Source organism: Notolabrus celidotus, chromosome 13, assembly GCF_009762535.1.
Source record: "Notolabrus celidotus isolate fNotCel1 chromosome 13, fNotCel1.pri, whole genome shotgun sequence".
Lineage (NCBI taxonomy): Eukaryota > Metazoa > Chordata > Actinopteri > Labriformes > Labridae > Notolabrus > Notolabrus celidotus.
Genome location: NC_048284.1, coordinates 12,804,111 through 12,823,190, shown reverse-complemented (window position 1 = coordinate 12,823,190; position 19,080 = coordinate 12,804,111). Strand labels below are relative to the sequence as shown.

At 40.5% G+C, this 19,080-nt stretch overlaps 1 long non-coding RNA gene across 1 annotated transcript; it reads left to right on the top strand.

Annotated features, from left to right (window-relative positions):
* Window positions 1–7,433: 7,433 nt before the first annotated feature.
* LOC117824334 lies at window positions 7,434–18,404 on the top strand. The gene is made up of 3 exons (XR_004633561.1): window positions 7,434–7,497; window positions 18,117–18,243; window positions 18,354–18,404. It is a non-coding gene; the product is annotated as an uncharacterized LOC117824334 (long non-coding RNA).
* The last annotated feature ends 676 nt before the right edge of the window (window positions 18,405–19,080 follow it).

Here is a 19,080-nt window from a genome sequence, read left to right as displayed (position 1 = left end):
GTGTACCTGCTGTGTGGATTGAAATATCCCTCAGCTTGTATTTTAATCCCTGTGCGTCTCTGTTTGCAGACATTTTCTTAAAATATGTTTCTGCAGAACATCATTCTCTGTTTTTAGTTCCTCTCCTGTTATCTTTACAAGCGGAGGGTTAATTTTTGATGACAATGGATTTGCATCAGAACTTATTCTGGCAGTATTTCAACAAATCCTGTCTGAGTCAATTCCTAAATGAGGATTAAACTTAATACTCAAGCCAAGGGATTCTTAGTGTAGTCATCAATATGTATGTCCCATATCTGAAGTATCCAAGTTATGCACATAAGACGGTCAACCATGTGAAGTCTGCAATATTATTTCAACAACTTTCAAACTATCACCTCATGGTGACCCAAAGTCTGCTCCAAACTCATCCCAACTTGCATTTCAACTAAAGGACATTAGGAACCAACCCAAAAGACTGATCTGCTCAATTCAGATTAAGGACACACTTAGTTAATAAATTAATCTGTTAAAACTGCTTTAGAGAGGTTGGGGTTATTAATCAAAAGGATGATTCAGGTTGTAGAAGAGAATTAGGTTCAGGCTGGGCTGTCAAGGACTCCCCTGCAGCCAAAGCAAAACAGTCAGGCAGGCAGACAGGTGGGCGGAGGGCTTATCTTCAAACTGATTGGACACACATTATGATATTTAGGATATTAGGTAATATGGATTTTCCAGCCATATCAAATGCTCTGAGTCACTTTTTGTGTCAGAGGAAGTTCATGACTCAGCCCGATAATAACACCAAGAGGACAGCCAAATACCAGCCCTTACTTCAATAAATTGTCTGAAATTCCACATCTCACCAGCTGTAAAGACAGTTTCCAGTAATTGTGAGCAGTGGGAATAATACCAGTCAGTGTGTCAGAGACTGCAGTAATTCCAGACAGCCTCTGTGTCTTTGCAAGGCTGTGGATCAGCACCCTGGACAGCGGCGATGACACACAGGTGAAGAGTGTTATTAGGAGATCAGACGGCTGCTACAGTCCGTAGCCTGCTCTTCTGATCGTCATATTAACTCAGGTCATGACACTGCTGGAAAATAAGGACACAAGGGAAAAGAGTGAGTTCATAGCACCATAAGAATTTACACTCAGTGTCTGTGCAAGGAAATATAAAATTATTTTATTTAACCATGTTTAAGTTTTCTTTCCTAGCTATTTAAGTTATTCTGCTCCAAGTCAAATTCTGCTCAACTTCCTCAACAAAAGCAGCAAAAAAAGAGAAATCATATTTGTAGAAAAGACCCCAATAAGAGCTTGAGATTATGACAATGTGAGCCAATCAGCCCCACCATGACCACTGACTGATGAAGTGAATAACATTGATTATCTCTTTACAGTGGCACCTTTCAGTGGATGGGATATGTTTGGTAGTTAGTGAATATTTTGTCTTCAAAGTTGATGTGTTGGAAGCAGAAAAAAATCGGCACAGGCAAGAATGACAGCGTCTCTAACAAGGGCCAGATTGGGGATGTCTAGGCTACAGGGTCAGAGCAACTCCGCAACTGCAGCTCTGATCTGCAGTGGTCAGTGTTGTGTATGGGGCTGCAGACTGGTCTTGGTAACCATGCTGCCAGCTGCCCTCAATGGTCATGTGAGCATCAGAACTGGACTACAGAGCAATGGCTAAAGGTGGCTGGAGCCGCACTTCAACAAGTTCAAGGTCTCAGTTCAATCTAGCATCTCTGGGTTGTGCTGGAGAAATGAGTCCAATCCATGGAGGACTCACCTCTCAACTTAGAGGAACCAAAGTCAAGGTCTGGGCTGTTTTGGCCCCAACCTGATCTGATGAGAGGGGGGCCCACACAATACTGGGCAGGTGGTCATAATGTTGAGGTTAATTGGTGTGAGTGCTGATAAGTAGTAGCAGCAGTTTTCTTTAAGTTATATTTTTGGGCATTTTGCCTTTGTTTGACATGACAGCTGAAGAGAGAGAGGAAATGTGGGGAGTAGAGAGCGAGGGAAGACATACAGGAAATGGTCGCGGCCAGGAGTCGAAACGGCGACCTCTGCAACGAGGACTGTAGCCTCTGTATGTGGGGCACTTAGACCGTTAGGCCACCAGCGCTCCGTAGCAGCAGTTTTAAAGTTAGTTTTTAAAGTTAAAGTTAAACTCTGGCAATCCTTTTTAACACTATGCGCACAAGGAGCAAGTCCTCCATCCATCCATCCATTATCTTGACCGCTTATCCCGTTAGGGGTCACGGGAGGCTGGAGCCTATCCTAGCTGGCTTCGGGCGGAAGGCAGGGAACACCCTGGACAGGTCGCCAACCTATCACAGGGCTAACACAGAGAGACAGACAACCATTCACGCACACACTCACACCTACGGGCAATTTAGAGTGATCAATCAACCTGAGCATGTTTTTGGATTGTGGGAGGAAGCCGGAGAACCCAGAGAGAACCCACGCATGCACGGGGAGAACATGCAAACTCCACACAGTAAGGCACCCGCCCGGCCGGGGATTCGAACCAGGAACCTTCTAGCTGTGAGGCAACAGCGCTACCCACTGCACCACCGTGCAACCCCAAGGTTTTAGTGTTTTTAGTTTTTTAAAATTTTCATTATTGATCTTTATTCTAATTATCTAACATATTTTGGAATGATGTTTGGGGGTATGGGAGGGGACTCAACCAGTATGGTATGTACAGAATGGTGTCTTACCACATAAGAGAACAAACCCCAAATAAACTCATTATAATGACCAGCATTTTCATATTTCAAACACAAACAATAAACACATTAAATTCAGTGCAGCACAAGATGTGATGGGCTGTCGCTACCACATTTTATTCACCACCACAATACTTACTGTAAACTGTTTTCATTTCAGAAACAATGAGACTCCGACCACATTCACCAAAGGCTCATTGAACACCTCTACCAACAAGCCATATTTTATGTAACAAATATGTCAGATGGATGAGCAGCAGAGATGTTTACGCTTAGATATTATCATTCAAACACTATCAGCTAGTCCATTCCAGTTTCTCAAAGTCAATTGTGTTTTTATTTTTTCCTTAATAAGCTTTTGCCTCTCTAAGTCGCCTGATATTCCAACCTTTAAAATGTTTACCATTCATCTTCCATGCAGGTCTATTAGCTTGACCAGTCTGCACCGGGTGTTCATTCATCATAGAGAGGCAAAGCTTTTTTACACCTGCACAGAAAATCCCACAGGTCACACAAACAGAAAGCCACAAAATGATTTAAATTCATCACTTCAGTGTGGGCATCCCTGGTCAATTTACTTAATAGATTCTAAGTCCAGTAGGTCCATTTGCATGGTCTGAGTCCACTGTGTGCTTAAGAGAAACCCACCGATGAAGACATTGCTCTTGACTTTGCTCCTGGGCAGAGCTCCAGCCACCCTGGCAGCTCCTTGCTGTGGGTGGAAAAGTGGAGTGATGCGGTTTGACCGTATAGCTGCAGCCTTCTCAGATTTATTCCATCATGTTTGTTTCAGTAGCTTGCATCAGCGGTCCATCTTGTGCAGGGACAGGAGGGAGGGTTAGCTGTTAAATAACATCTGGCCAAGACAAGCTCTGTGCAGTATGAACAGGCATCTGTTAGGTCACACAGATAGGGGACACAATAGGAGATGTTTGGGGCGGCTGTGATATTTTCTTTGATAATGCATAAAGTTAAGATTTCATCCTGACTGTAAGACGCAGGATGGCATTTTTTAGATGTTTGTTCAGTGTGTTCCATACTTCTTTTCCCCTGACACACCAGGCATGACTTAAATCAATTCATCTTCACTCCCTTGTGACTTTCTTTGCAACAACAATAAAGTTATCTTATGGCACTGTACTTGAAGAGCAGACTATATTCTCTTTGAAGGACTTCACATAAATCCATATTCATAAGAAGCACTTTGCGACCATGGACAGAAAAAACTCCTTTTAACAGGCTGAAACCTTGAGCAGAGCGAGAGTCACTGGTTTACCTGCTGCGACTAGGTGGGCAAAGAAAGTGAGATAGAAGGAGACGTAGATGTTGATATAAACAGATGTAGTGAACAGCAAAGTAGACATACAGTGAGGTTTGCAGACAGTAGGAGAATGCTTATAATAATTGTACAATAAGCAACAACAACATTCTAACCTAACCCAAGAAAACATGTCGGACTAGATTTGAGCAGTCAAAGATCAGACGGTTTCGGTGTATGCAAGAAAAAAAGTCTGTATTATTATTATTATTTTCATTATTTTTATTATTTTAATCATTATTATTTTAATCATTGTTTTAACATTTATTTATTTATCTTATTTATAAAAAAATATTTATTTATTTATAAAATGTAATTATTTATTTATCTATTTTATTTCTTGTGTTCATCTGATCTTGTTAACTCTATACCTTATTTTTAACTTTTCTTTCCACTCTTACTTATTTTATTAATTTTACTGTGTTGATTTTATTTGATTTTTAAGTATTTTATTTATAATCTTGCCTTTTTTAATTGTACCATTGCTGTTGTTTTCTGTCTCTCTGTTATTCTGTGAAGCACTTTGGGCTGCATGTTTTTATGTATGGAAGGTGCTATATAAATAAAGTTGAGTTGAGTTGAGTTGAGTTGTATGGAGAGCAAAAGCAGGCAAAACGAACACCGCTGTAATGACTTCCCAGCTCCCATCAACAGTAATTTGACAATGACTTCTTTATCTTTATAACCCATATATCTTTATTGAGCCGTGGGAGACCACACACATACGGACTGTTCCAACCTTTTTTTGTTGTCGTGTTTTTTTATTATTATTATATTTTTGGGGCATTATTTTTATTGGATGGGACAGCTAAGCAGAGACAGGAAATGTGTGTGTGTATGTGGGGGTGTGTGTGTGGGGGTGATAATAATAATAATAATAATAATAATAATAATAATAATAATAATAATAATAATGATAATAATAATAATAATAATAATAATAATAATAATAATAATACATTTTATTTATAACGCACATTTCATTTCAAGAAATTTTAAAGTGCTACAGGCACACAGTGAAAACAAACTTGAACATTTCTTAAAAGGAGGACTTAAAATAAGTTAAAAGCCTCTTTAAAGAGGAAGGTCTTTAAATGTTTCTTAAAAGCATCTACAGTCTGTGGGGTCCTGATGTGGCAGGGAGTTCCACAGACTTGGTGCAGCAGCACAAAAGGCCCGATCTCCCATGGACCGGATCTTGGTTCTCTGGGAGGGTGGAGGAGGTTCTGATGTTGAGAGCGTGAATTCCGGGTTGGGGTTTGCTGGGTGAGGAGTTCTTGAGGTATGGTGGGGCGTTTCCATAGATGCACTGATGGGTGATGAGAGCGACTTTGTAATGTATTCTTGCAGTGACGAGAAGCCAGTGAAGTGTGCGGAGTACTGGGGTGATGTGTTCATGTTCTCTGACTGAGTAAGATCCTGCCTGCGGTGTTCTGAATTAGTTGGAGTTTGTGGAGACTTTTGCTGGGGGTCCCAATGAGGAGGGCATAGCAGTAGTCGAGCCTGGAGGAGATGAAGGCATGGACAAGATTTTCAGCATCAGATACGGCGAGGGAGGGGTGGAGTCTGGCAATGTTCTTCAACTGAAGGAGGGTAGGGAGTGAGGGAGGACCTGCAGCAAATGACCGAGGCCTGGAGTCGAACCTGCAACCACTGCAACAAGGACTACAGCGTCTGTTCACCAAGAAATATTTACATTGCTGATGATAGTACTCTGTGGACAAGGAAGTCTTGGCTGGAAGTTGTTTCAAGCCTCCTGCTGGCTGCACCGGAGTTACTGAAAAGTTGGCATCTGTTCCTAGAAGCATATCTTGCATAGCATCGTTAAACGATGATGGATGATGATTGCTGATGGTTGCCAGTGGGTTCTGAGCTTGACTGAGACCCAACATGATGACCAGCGTGAGGAAGCACTTGGCAACATTTGGCAACAGTGTCGAGAAAAAACCATCTTTAACAGACAGGCAACTCAAGCAAAACCAGACTCAGAGAAAGTGGTATAGAGAGAGAGGCAGGAAGAGCGTTATGGATAGATGAACGGTATATAAAACAACGAACAGCAACATAAAAAATGTAACCCTGTCAAATCCTGCGTTGACAATGACAGCAGTGTATTCCTGCAGCTTTTGATTGTTAGAGTTTGGCAAATTGTCTCTCCAAACTTTAACTCCACTGTGTATAATATACTGCAAGATGTCACTTTTCATTTTAAAAAATATACAGTGATATTTGTCAGGACATCAAACAACTTAATCATCAATCTGTGGGATGTTTTTAAAGTAACCTTAAAGAAGATTAGTCAAACTGTAAAAAGTTTCAGGCAAAGTATTTTTAAGCGCCTCAGTTACTCTTCTTGCAGCTTTCCATCATAAACTTGCAGCAGTCCATTAGCCGGGTAGCTTCACCTTACTTGATATATAAACTTTGGAAAGCAGTTACTCAAAGTACAGAGTCAGAGAGAGGCATCCGTCAAAACATCCACAGGAGCCAGTTGGAGGGATTATCCAAGCAGCCAACATCTGCTAAGCTGCTCCATTGGCCGACTGCACTTTAATGCATTATTTGCAGTCTGAGTCACTGCACAAGCAGCCAGTGGCAGTGCCCTGCTGATATTCAATAATACCCAGCCTTTGTCCCCGGGGGACCATAACAATGACGGAGCTGATGTATGCAGGCTGGATATTTCTCAGGCTGACTCTGAATACTAGCTGGAAATTGTTTAGAGCTGGGACGCCAATACAATGAAGCCAATTAGTTTTCTAACCAGTTGGTGGGCTTCTGTATTTACTCCGGTGAACTTTATTTCCTTCGCCTTACTGCCTCCTATTTTACAGAGGAAATGATTCTGGTCTTTTAAATGTGAGTTCCCTTTTCAAAGATATACCTCAAGCCTCTTGTTTCAATGAATGATGTTTATCTATTTATATCATATGTGTCAAACTTAAGGCCCGCGGGCCAAGTCCGGCCCGCGGTGGCATTTTCTTTGGCCCGCGAGATGATATCAAATTATTTATTGAGCTGGCCCGACGGTATTTTGCAAGCACCACTAAAACAACAAGTCCCACAATGCACTGCATGTCAATCGAGGGCCCGCACGCGATAGCCGTGACCCGACTCCGCTCATCATCAGCCTTATGAAGCTGACCTGCAGTCAACTTTCAGCTATCCTTCTCCCCAAAAAATGACTAAACGAAAGGTGGACTTTGAAAACAGGGGGGTTCAAGACAGGTGGGAGGCAGAGTATATGCATGTGCGTAACAGAGGAACTTTTGGGATTAAGATCAATGCATGGCACAACTACGGGGAAAGATCTCTTTGAAGAGGTATCCAGATTTGTAAATGAAATGAGGCTGCCTTTGGATAAACGTGTGGGACTGACGACGGATGGAGCGCCCGCGAAGTGCAGGCAAGAGTGGATTAGTGGGCAGAATCCGGGAGAAGATGCGGGAGGAAAACAGCGCAGGTGAGCTTACAGTTTATCACTTATCGCTGTGTGGCAAAGCCTTGAGAATGGAACATGTGATGAGCACCATAACATGAGCAGTTAACTTCATAAGACCCAAAGGTTTAAATCAGCGCCAGTTCAAGTCTTTTCTGGAGGAGTTGGGTTCAGAACATGGTGACTTGCCCCATCACACAGAGGTGCGATGGCTAAGCCAAGGAAAAGTGCTGAAAAGGTGTTTCGAGTTGCGTGAGGAGATCTGTCAATTCATGGAGAGCAAAGGGAAAGACACAACAGAGCTCCGTGATACAAAGTTTCTGTGTGAAGTGGCGTTTCTGTGTGACATCACGAGCCATCTCAATCGATCTCAATGCGCTCAACCTGCAGCTTCAGGGGCGGGGCCGTGGGATCACAGACGCTGCAGTGAGGGCTTTTAAAACCAAGCAGCGCCTGTGGGACACGCAGATGCTGCAAGAAAACTTGAGCCATTTTCCGTGCTGCCAGACTACCTGTGTGAACAACTGTTCTCTTTGATGAAGTTAAACAAAATATCTCACAGGAGTCGTCTTACTGATGAACACCTTCACAGCTCAGAGCCTGACCCCAAACATTGATGAACTTGCATCCAAGATGAGATGCCGAGTATCTGGCTTAGACTAGTGTGCATCACAGAGCAGCAGACTGAGCTAAAATATGTTTCCTTTTTGCACTTTTTCTTGCTACCACAGGGTATTTTTGAGCAATAAGAAATGAATGCAACATATTTTTCATTTTTTAAATGTTTATAGGCAAAAACTTAAGCTTTGCTAGTTCAATGTTCAATAAGTTAATTTCAATAAATTTTGCAATAAACATTAAACCAGTCCGGCCCTTGACTTGCTCCGAATTTTTTATTTTAGCCCTCGGTGTATTTGAGTTTGACACCCCTGAATTAGAGCATAATGGCCTACATTTAAAAAGATTTAGTCATACATCTATTACAGGAATGTAATTAATTGTAATTTATGTTTCATAAACTAAATACTCGATCTTTTAGCACATTAAAACCACACTGTCAGTATCTGGATTCTGAATCCCTTGTACTTAAAACTAAATAGTTCTAAAGAAGGGCAGATGAAAGGCGGTCTGTGCATGCTTCTGCAACTGCTCTTTTTCTTCAGCTGCTGGGTATAACATCAAAAGATGATCCATGCTCCTCATTTTAGTGCAGGCTGCAGCAGCCCTTATCACCCTGCATTTAGTTTTGGCCTATATATATATATGTATATTAACCAAAGCCTGTGATTATGACTTCTCTCTCATAAATAGACAACTTTTTTCTCATAAATTCACTAGTTTATTCTAGTAAATTACAAGAATAAAGTCCAAATTCACATTATTTTTGTAAATTTGCTCATTTATTCTCGTAAATTGAGGACCGTTCTCTTACTACTTTTAAAAGTTAAATAGTCGATCCTCTTTGACAAAAAGTCTCCAAACTATCTCGTTGGCCTCTGAATCGTTCTACGCAGATGAAGGTTAGCTGGGCAGTGTGTAGATCGGCTTTGTCAGATAAAAGAAACAAAGAGTCAACATGTATAAACCTTGTTTTTGTGACTTCTTGCAGAACCAATCTTCATCACATAAACACTGCTCATGCTTTTATTACATGCATGTCAGGAGTTTTTTACAGTGATGGTACCAGACGGTAATTTGCCTTTCCTGGGCTGCAAATAGATCTTTTAATTTCAACACACAGCTCCATGCAATATGTCTGACTGCCGGTGGTTATAATGATTGCCTCCATTCATGAAACTCAGGCACTGCGTTCAATTTAAACACATTACAGAGAAAGAAGGAGATGTGGGCGAGGACAAAATTGAGAAATGGATGAAGTTATTTATTTGCTTTGACAAGCCCCTCACTACAGTCAGACTGCGTGCAACAAGCTGACTGACTTTCTCCTAAATCCATTTCTTGCTGTCAATAACTCGGTTGTTCTCTCCATCATCACTCCGGTGCTCTCATTGATCAGCGGGAGAGGAACAGACTGTGATGTGAACAGCCGAGACAGAGCTGTTAGTGTTAGTGTGCGACAGCGCGAAACATTGGTCTACTGATCAAAATACAAATGTGTTCACACGTTCTCAACCACGAATGCATCAAATTGTGCAAGTAGGATTTCATTTATCATTCTCAGCACAGACTGACAACTCTTCAAAGGTAGAGGTTCAACAAACATGGACTTTTAGAGATGTAGTGTACCCCAGATCAATAAATTCCATCTGCCACCTGGAGCTCTGTCCTCTGTGCACACACACCTGTGGGCTCTTTTCACTTTTCTTCTATTTCCCTTCTCATGTGAGAAATGAAGCAAAGGTCTCTTTTTGAAAAGAGATGCAATGCAAGTTGTGATGTTTGACACTGATTTTCGGTGAAATACATCACACATCCACTGTGAGCGACACGTTAACATGCAAAATAGAATACTGAAAAACTAGCAATGCTATTCATATGCAAAAACCTAAAATATTTATCATGCTGAAAGTTCCTGTGAAACAGACTGATATTAACAAAGTCCAATAAGTTCCAATGTGTGTGTCCAATTCAAAGTTCACCAGTGAGTAGCATTGTGGCACGTGCTCTCACAGGTGATATTCTTCAGCGTGTAATCAAGAAACAGGTGCGTTAATGCTGCACAACCTGGAGAGGGTGGCTGTTTCCGAAACGGCCTGCTACATACTACTTACTAATGTAGTAGGCAGTAGGTATTGCCTACTACATACTGCATTTGAATTTAGTATGTAGTATGACTGTTCTGTCTGATCTGTCATGCAGCATGCTGAGCCAGACTTCGCTGGATTTCCGGTTTCGGAAAGCGGAAGTAAACAACGGCGAAGCCGATAAATAAAAAGCTTATTTAGCATCCATTTATGATTTAAAAAGTTAGGAAGTGGTTTATATGTAATTTGATAACTTTCACAGCACCCAAAAACAGATTTCCTCCCGTCAAAAAATGAGGAAAAAGAAAAAGCAGAACGAGCGCTGTGCATTATGGGAAACAGTACGCGAGGAAGACTGGTCCGATGCACACTGAGATATTTTCCCGAATCAGTAGACATCCGGGGAGTTTTGGCATACTGCAGATTTTGCTCTTGTTCACATACTACTTACTACATACTGAATTTTGGACATATCAGTACGTACTGCTAGTATAGTAGGCGATTTCGGAAACAGCCGGTGACTAATGCTGGTAAGCTTGCTTGCTATTGATTGTTGTGTTTTGACAGACAGATGTTTGATCCAAGTATATGACACAACAATGGCATAGAGTGTGGGAATGTTTTGAACAGTGGGACAATAAATACTATCCATGAGTGACTCACTTTACCTGGGTTACAATGACTGGCTGTTTTCCAAATCACCTACTATACTAGCAGTACGTACTGATTTGGCCAAAATTCTGTATGTAGTAAGCAGTAAGTGAACAAGAGCAAAATCCACAGTATGCCAGAACTACCCAGATGCGTACTGATTCAGGAAAATTTCAGAGTATGCATCGGAGCAGTCTGCCTCGCGTACTGTTTCCCATAATGCACAGCGCACGTTCAGCTTATTCTTTTCTCTTCTTTTTTGACTTTGACTTAACTTTTTAAATCATAAGTGAATGCTAAAGAAGCAGTGTATCTATCATCTTGGCCGTTGTTTACTTCCGCTTTCCGAAACCGGGAATCCAGTGATGTCTGGCTCAGCATGCTGCATAACGGATCCAACAGAACAGCCATCCTTCACACAAAAATCAAACGCTGTATGCTCATAGGTAGTATGTAGCAGGCCGTTTCAAGAACAGCCGCTGTTTTTGAAACCACCTACTACACACTATCTACCTGCAGCAAAAAAAGACTGTCAATTTCTGTATCATGATATTTAATGTTTGTAACCACTGTGAGGGTGGTAGGTATCAGGAGTTTTCACAATACGGTGAAGAAAACCCTCAAATATTCACATTGAGTGACACAAGTGAGTGTTAAGATAACAAAGGATGACGTTTGTTTAGACAAGCAACACAGCTTACATGTGTACAGGACTAGATCAGTGAAGAGATGATCATTTGTCCAGAGGGGGCGCCATACCGATACAAACAGAAAGTTAATTTCTTTAACCAGAAGTGACCATACTAGGATGAAAGGCTTATATTCCTTGCTATATTCCTTATCAGTCAATACGTCCAATAGCAATGCCTGAAAGCGTAAGGCATACCCTGCTTTGGAACGCTGTGTAAAATGTTGATATAAACAAATTTAAAGAATTTGCAAATCATTTAAACGCTTTGTTTGATTGAAAATAGTGCAAAGACAGCAACATCTGAAATTTGTTATTGTTTTATGAAAAATGTGTGCCCGTTTATTTACAAAATGAACATTGTACTGCGCAGAAAATGACTTGAAAAAAGCATTTGAGACCGCAGACTCAGTAGGAAATGTTTGCTGTAGATGTAAGATCAGTTTCTCATTAAGTTTAATTTAATTTGACTCCTCCCCCTGCTGGCTGTTACAGAGAATGCAAATTAAAGACACTTTCAGATTCACTGTATTTAAATTGAGGCCACTTTGTATTTACTGTTTTTGCTTTAGAAAACTGTCCCTTGTTGTGTCTTCAGAAACTAACAATCTCCAAAATAAGCCATCTGGCAGCTCATCAAATTTAGTGAGCTCAAGTTTTGATTGATTTGACCAATATCATACCAGCTTTTTTTTTATTTTGCTCTAATCAAACTAAAAGGCTTTTCATTACATTATTAATCAAAATTGGCACCTCTGAAAGTATTTTTGCACAAATGATTTATGATGCAAGCTTTTTGTGTACGAGCAGGAAAGATTCAGAGCTTTTATTTTTTTCTGTGCTGCAGCTTATACGACACTGTAAATCTGAGCTTCAGTCTCCCTTAAACTGTATCATTAATCCATTTTTGATGGGTATATTAAAGATAGATTGTCACTTCTGATATTGGGTAGACATATTTGACTATGCAACAAAACAATCACTTAGTTTTTTCTCTCCATGCTCGGTCTTTCACTACATTTTTTTAATCCCCTGGTACACCCACAAAAAAAGTAGTAGCATATGAAAGAAGAAATTAGCTCATCAAATCTGAAGTCTTTTTGAACTGTTTATGAGCGTCTCTAAAAAGTGTTTGTGTTCATATTTATCATCCAGCCTCACTCAAACAAGCACAGACAGGTGTACATTGCCAGTGAGAGAAGCTTGTATGAAAACATTTTTGGCTGGGGATGAAACCGCCTCGCATTCAAAGAGAGAAGATAGAGATTGTGCAGCCATGCATGATAAGTGGGCCTGCCTTCTTACTCTCCTTCCCTCATGCCTGAATCAGTAATGCCAGATGCAGAGCTGACGGCACGGTTAATGTGCTAATCATGACATCACTGAGCGCTGAATTATCCGCTGGAAGATGTGTCAGTCACTTTAGCATGAGTCTGCAGAGAGGTCCTGCTGTGTGAAACGGGTGTCATGGTGACTCTGCATTTTTAATCAGCAGTTTTTTGTATTTGTGAGTTAAGATTAATAATGCATTGACAATAAGAATCGTATTAAAATGTGCTCAGAGTATGCATGCATGGTGGCAATGGAGGTCAAAAGCAACATTTACAAAATATTCCCTTGTGAAATTTCAACACACACGATGACATTTCACCAAACATCATTTTGGGAAACACAAAAATATGAAAAAAAAATGCTCTTGAATAAAATATTTCAATCAGGAGAGAAAAATGAATGAGTTAAAGATAAATATTTGGGGGCGCTGGTGGCCTAGCAGTCTAAGCGCCCCACATACAGAGGCTACAGTCCTCATCGCAGGGGTCGTCGGTTCGATTCCCAACCGATCGACCATTTCCTGCATGTCTTCCCCCACTCTCTACTCCCCATATTTCCTCTCTCTTCAGCTGTCCTATGGAATAAAGGCAAAAAGCCCCAAAAATATAACTTAAAGAAAAGATAAATATTTGTTTTTCAGAGATGACATGTTATTCAATTATCATCATAGTCTCTGTGGAGTTTGAACTCTACAGGGAGACGGGCTGATCGAAGGGAGCTGCAGCAAAATCTATCCTCCCCTGTGGAGTTGAGACTCTGGGGGTGGAGGTGTTAGCCAATGACATCGTCTGAGGCTGATGAGATGATGAAGCTGATCGAACTGTGAACACAGTGCAGTGATGGGAAGACGGCTGATAATGGAGCTGATGAAACATTGAAAACTGAGCGGTGATGGGGAGGAGGTGGCTCAGGTGTAACGACGGCACAAATGAACAGAGGGTGGAGAAAACCATTTTTTAAAAAGACAGCAGCAATATGATGGGCTAAAAGTGAGGGTGTGTGATATTGAGTAGATGTGACCAGATGATGAGAACAGGTGTCAGTACAGGAAAATATGAGTGAGCATGCATGGAGGAGTAAATACAACACATGGACAATAAAACAGCAGACAGAATAAAGTCCTATTGAATGATCTTTACCAGAGCATCATTTCATATAACACAACATTTAAAGGCATTAATACACTTAAAAATCTTATATCACCATTTATGTCCTAATTTAAAATTTGAAAATGAAAAAAAAAATACATAAAAAATATTCAGCAAAAAAGTAAAGTACACATTCACCCGCAAAATTGATGTTTCACAAACACTTGAACATTTTTCCAAACAATGATGTTTTCAAAAAACTAAATGAGACTCCACAAAACTCTTTCACAAAGGAACACTTTTTTTAGAAACACAAAATCAAAACAACATTTTGCAAAACATTACCCAACAAAACTCTGCAACATTTCCAAACACATATTTCTTTAGAAACTATTGACATTTCACAAAATACTGCAACTGGAAATACAGATCATTTAAAAAGAACTTTTCACAAGACTACACCGTTTTTTTCTTTTTCCAAATATATATAATTTCTCAAAAAATAAACTCACAATAACATTTCACATAACACCCTTTTGAAACATAAATACATTTTCCAAAATGAATTACTTCTTAGAACACAACACGATTTCCAGAAGAAAAACAAAACTTCACAACACAAAGGCGCTGTGTTCCTCACTCAAAACTTCTTCCTTACATGAGTGGGTAAACCAACAACATGATCATGACAACACAACAGCACGATGATAATATGATCACTTGATTTCGACTAAACCTCTTTTATCTTTCTCAACTGTTTTGGGTATTTCCTTTGTCAGAGCAGGGACTCATGTTAGAACCAACTGTTTTGGCTGAAAAAGGCTGCTAGAAGCTTTCTTTTGGCACATTTTCATATGTTTGTCCTAAAAATTGTGACCTTAGTCCTTGGGCCAGACACTGAACCCCAAATTGCCCCCACTGTTGTTCAGCGAGGTGCAAATGAGATTAGCTAATACTGATGGTCCTTCACTATATTTCAGCCTCTTCCATCAGTGAGTGAATGTTGTGTGAATAGGTGAATGGCTACATTTACATGAGACTTTTAATTCCTCTTTAATTCAGAGATCCTCTTTAAAAAGATTAAAAATGACCTTGTAAACACCTAATTCCGAATGAAAATTACCATTCCGAATTAAACTTAAATCCGAAGTAAGTGGTCGGTTTATTCTGATTTTGAATCTGAATTGAATAATTCCTCGATCATGTATACGTTCATTCCGCTTTAAATTGATTCCGGTCGTTCTGTGCATGCTCGTTCCCTTGTCCTGTCGCGATGACGCACATATTCCAGGATTGCCGCCCAAAGCAAGCAAGTGTTGGACTCAAGCTGAGACTATCTATTCAATAGGAGCCTTAGAAGAAATGGATATCATGAAAAGAGTTGATGGACGGAAGCATAAAAATGTGGACCTTTTTAAAGCTATGGCGTCCAAGTTAATCGAGGGACTTGTCACTTGTGTGGTCTTCCATGTTGTAACCGAAAATAAAAGAAGCAGGAACTGGAGTCTGTTTTCTTCAGGTAGACGTAAATACATCACGCCCGCCCCTGTCCAATCAGAACCCTTCCCAACCCTCAGACCTTAAGCAGAATTGAATAAAGACAATTAAACGTGTTTTCCATGTAAACCCCAATTCTGAATTACTATTTCCATGTGAACGCAAAGGAGAATACTTTAATTCCGAATTATTTAATTCTGAATAATAATTCCAAATTAAAAAAATCATGTAACCGTGGCCACTGTGACGAGTAATGTAAAAGAACTTTGAGTGGACAGACAGATTAGAAAAGCGTTTCAAGTACAAGTCCATTTAGCATTTACATGATCAGTTCAATTCAGTTCAATCATGTATGAGCTCATATGCTAACCCTCATGTCACCCCTGCATAAGTTGGTGCCCCAGTTCGGCCACCTCGCTCAAAACAAACTGGGCATGCCCCTGTTTGTGGAGTAAAATCATTCAAATCTCTACGCACCTCTATTCCAACATTTCCAAAAAGGGAAGACTTGAAAACAGAAACAATGCCCACACATACTCTTCGTCTACGTATTAACCTCAGACACTTCCGCTCTCCCACTCCAGGAAATAAGATCCAACATGGCTGCTCTAATCTCATCTGCCGTCGCACTTTATCTGAGTGGTCCATGATCAAAGAGACCCAGCAGGCCTAATAGGGAAAGAGAGAGACTTGAAGTGACTCTAATGTGCTTTGTCACCCTCGTCACCCTCACCCACACTGTTTGTCATGGACTCCCTGCTAGAACAGATAACATTAAGTACAGAGCGAGGAACAAACAAGCACAGATGGACCAGGCTGCCGCTGACCTCTTTTCACAAGTCTGGTCATGAATTCACATGGAGGAGTGACAAAAACAACACAACTGTCTGGCTGAAGAAGTGCTCTCTTAATTTCATCAAACAGCTAAGGCGAGGAATTCACTGACCACCCTGTCGAGATAAATATTCACTCTGTGGATTCAGAAATGTTTTATGCAAATGTTTTAAATATTCAGAGGCTGAAGTATTCACTGTGCTGAAAGCTGATGATGTGCATCTTATCATTTACATGGTATTAGAGTGCTAACCGGATAATGAGCTGCTCAGTACAATGGACAGCAAATTTAGATTACACAAGCTAATGGCAATCTTTGAGCCTAATGTGATTTTCCCTTTCAACCTAACAACACACTGGCTGATGGACAATTTGTTATTTCACTGTTCATGTTTGGCAACCTTCAGTGGAACCCAAAAATTGCTTCACTGAGCTTTTTCTCTCCCAAATCGAAGTCTTTTAGTCTGTAATTCTTGTCCAGCAGAGCGAGGAGCTGAAAGGAGGAAAGCTCTGTTGCCGTCGATATCATTAAAAGTTCATTCATTGTGTTTATTGTGTCTTCTGATGATGAATCCGAACATCATTAATAGGACGGGCTAGGCAGTGTGTGTGTAGGGATAAGCAGACATATGGCTGCCACTAGCCCACACCACCAGACTCATAAATCACTAGTGACAGCAGATAATGAATGCAGGCCTATCAGAGAAGATTGCTTTGCCCATTTTTGTGTCAGCTCTGTGAGTGGAGAATAAAAATTATATTTACAGGAGAATTTATGTTTGACATGAACTACATGGCTGCCAAAGAATCATTAAGACAAGGACACAACACACTCCTATTGAAGAGCAATTCCTGAAGCAACTTGAATCTGTTTTTTATTCCTCCCATTGTATTTGTTTGTTTTTTAAATATGTATTTTCTATTTTTACCTAAACTCTATGTATTTACTTTTAAAACCAAATCAATCAATCAATGAATCTTTATTTATATAGCGCCAAATAACAACAAATGTTATCTGAAGACTCTTTACAAACAGAGCAGGTCTAGACGGTACACTATGTTCTACTATACTCTCATCTTAATCCACCATGAGCAGAGCACTTTTCTAGCATTTAGAAAGTTACAGCAGCAAGGATAAACTTCCTTTAACAGGCAGAAACCTTCGACAGACATCTGCTGAGGCCGTGTTGGGGTTGGAAAGAGGGATAGAGGGATATAAAGAGAGATGATAGTGGTGAGACGGATAGCAGTAGTTGTAGGAACCTACGAGACAAGGGAGCTCAGGGTCCAAAAATGTTATGGTTTGTAACTTTAACAGGACAGGAAGAGTTAAAGTAAGTGACAGGCAGACAGAGGAGAGAGAGGGGAAAGACAGAATCCCAGTGTGTCAGTTCCCCCAGCAGTCTAAGCCTACAGCAGCATAACTAAGAGCTGGTTCAATCCTGAGCCAGCTCTAACTATAAGCTTTATAAAAAAAAAAGGAAAGTTTGAAGCCTACTCTTAAAAGTAGAGAGGGTGTCTGCCTCCTGGACCCTGACTGGTAGATGGTTTCAAAGGAAAGGTGCCTTATAGCTGAAGGCTCTACCTCCCATACTATTTTTAGGGACTTTAGGTATGACAAGCAGGATTTTTGAAAAACTGTATATAAAAATCATTTCAAATTGAATAAAATATTCTTTTAATCAATATTTTTTGCCAACGTTTTTGTATCTTAAGTTAGGAGTCAAAAAATAAGCAGGATAATTTATGGTTTGTCATGATTTTGATCTTTTGTTACTGTATGTGGGATGTCTGTTTCTTTGCTGTGTGTCTTGGATTTGGTTTTCTTTCCCCTGTGCTCCCTTGCAGAGGCTGGGCGTGGCTACCAGGCGCTGGGCTCTGCACTCACCTGACTTCCATCTCCCCCTGACTGCTGCCATGAATAAGTTCTGGTCTTCCCTCCACTTACTGCCAGCTTGTTACCATACCTCGACTGGTACAGTTGGCTCCTTAGACATTGAGTTGTCTGATTTCGTATACCCTGCTGTTTTACCCTGCTGTTTTACCCTGCTGTTATTCCAAAATGTTTCCCTTTTTTGTCTCCAGTGCCTCCCTCCTCCACCGAGCCTCAGCACCTCACCACCTTCATACCCAGCCTCAGCAATCTTCTACACCTCGCATCCGCCTCACTCAGCTTCATCCAATAAATTCCATTCTTTACCTAATCTGTGGTCTGAATTTTGTGTTCTAGGAACTGTAACATGGTTATTATATCAAATCAAATCAAATCAACTTTATTTATATAGCACTTTACACACAACACAGTTGATCCAAAGTGCTTTACAACAGAAAATGAGGGACGCAAAGAGAAAATGAAATAAAAACACAAACAGAGGAAGAGAGAGGGAAAGAAGAGTGGTAAGAGAGCAATATAATTAAAAATGAAATTAACAGTAATAATAACAACAGTAATGACAATACATACAATAAACAGTTCAGTGAGTATCCGAGCCAGTGTGGTTAGGGGAAGTTAAAGCTAATGAATAAAAGTGTGTCTTGAGACGACTTTTAAAAGTCTCGACAGAGGTGGAGACTCGGATGGTGGGGGGAAGAGAATTCCACAGTTTTGGGGCACAGATGGAGAAAGGCCTGTGCCTATATCTCTTTGTCCTTGATGTTCAGATAGACAGGAAGTTTTGGTGTGATGATCTGAGTGCTCTGACAGAGTGATATGGAGACAGGAGTTCTGAGATGTAAGAGGGGGGCGAACCATGAAGTGCTTTATAAATAAACAAAAGGATTTTAAAATATATTCTTTAGCTGACAGGAAGCC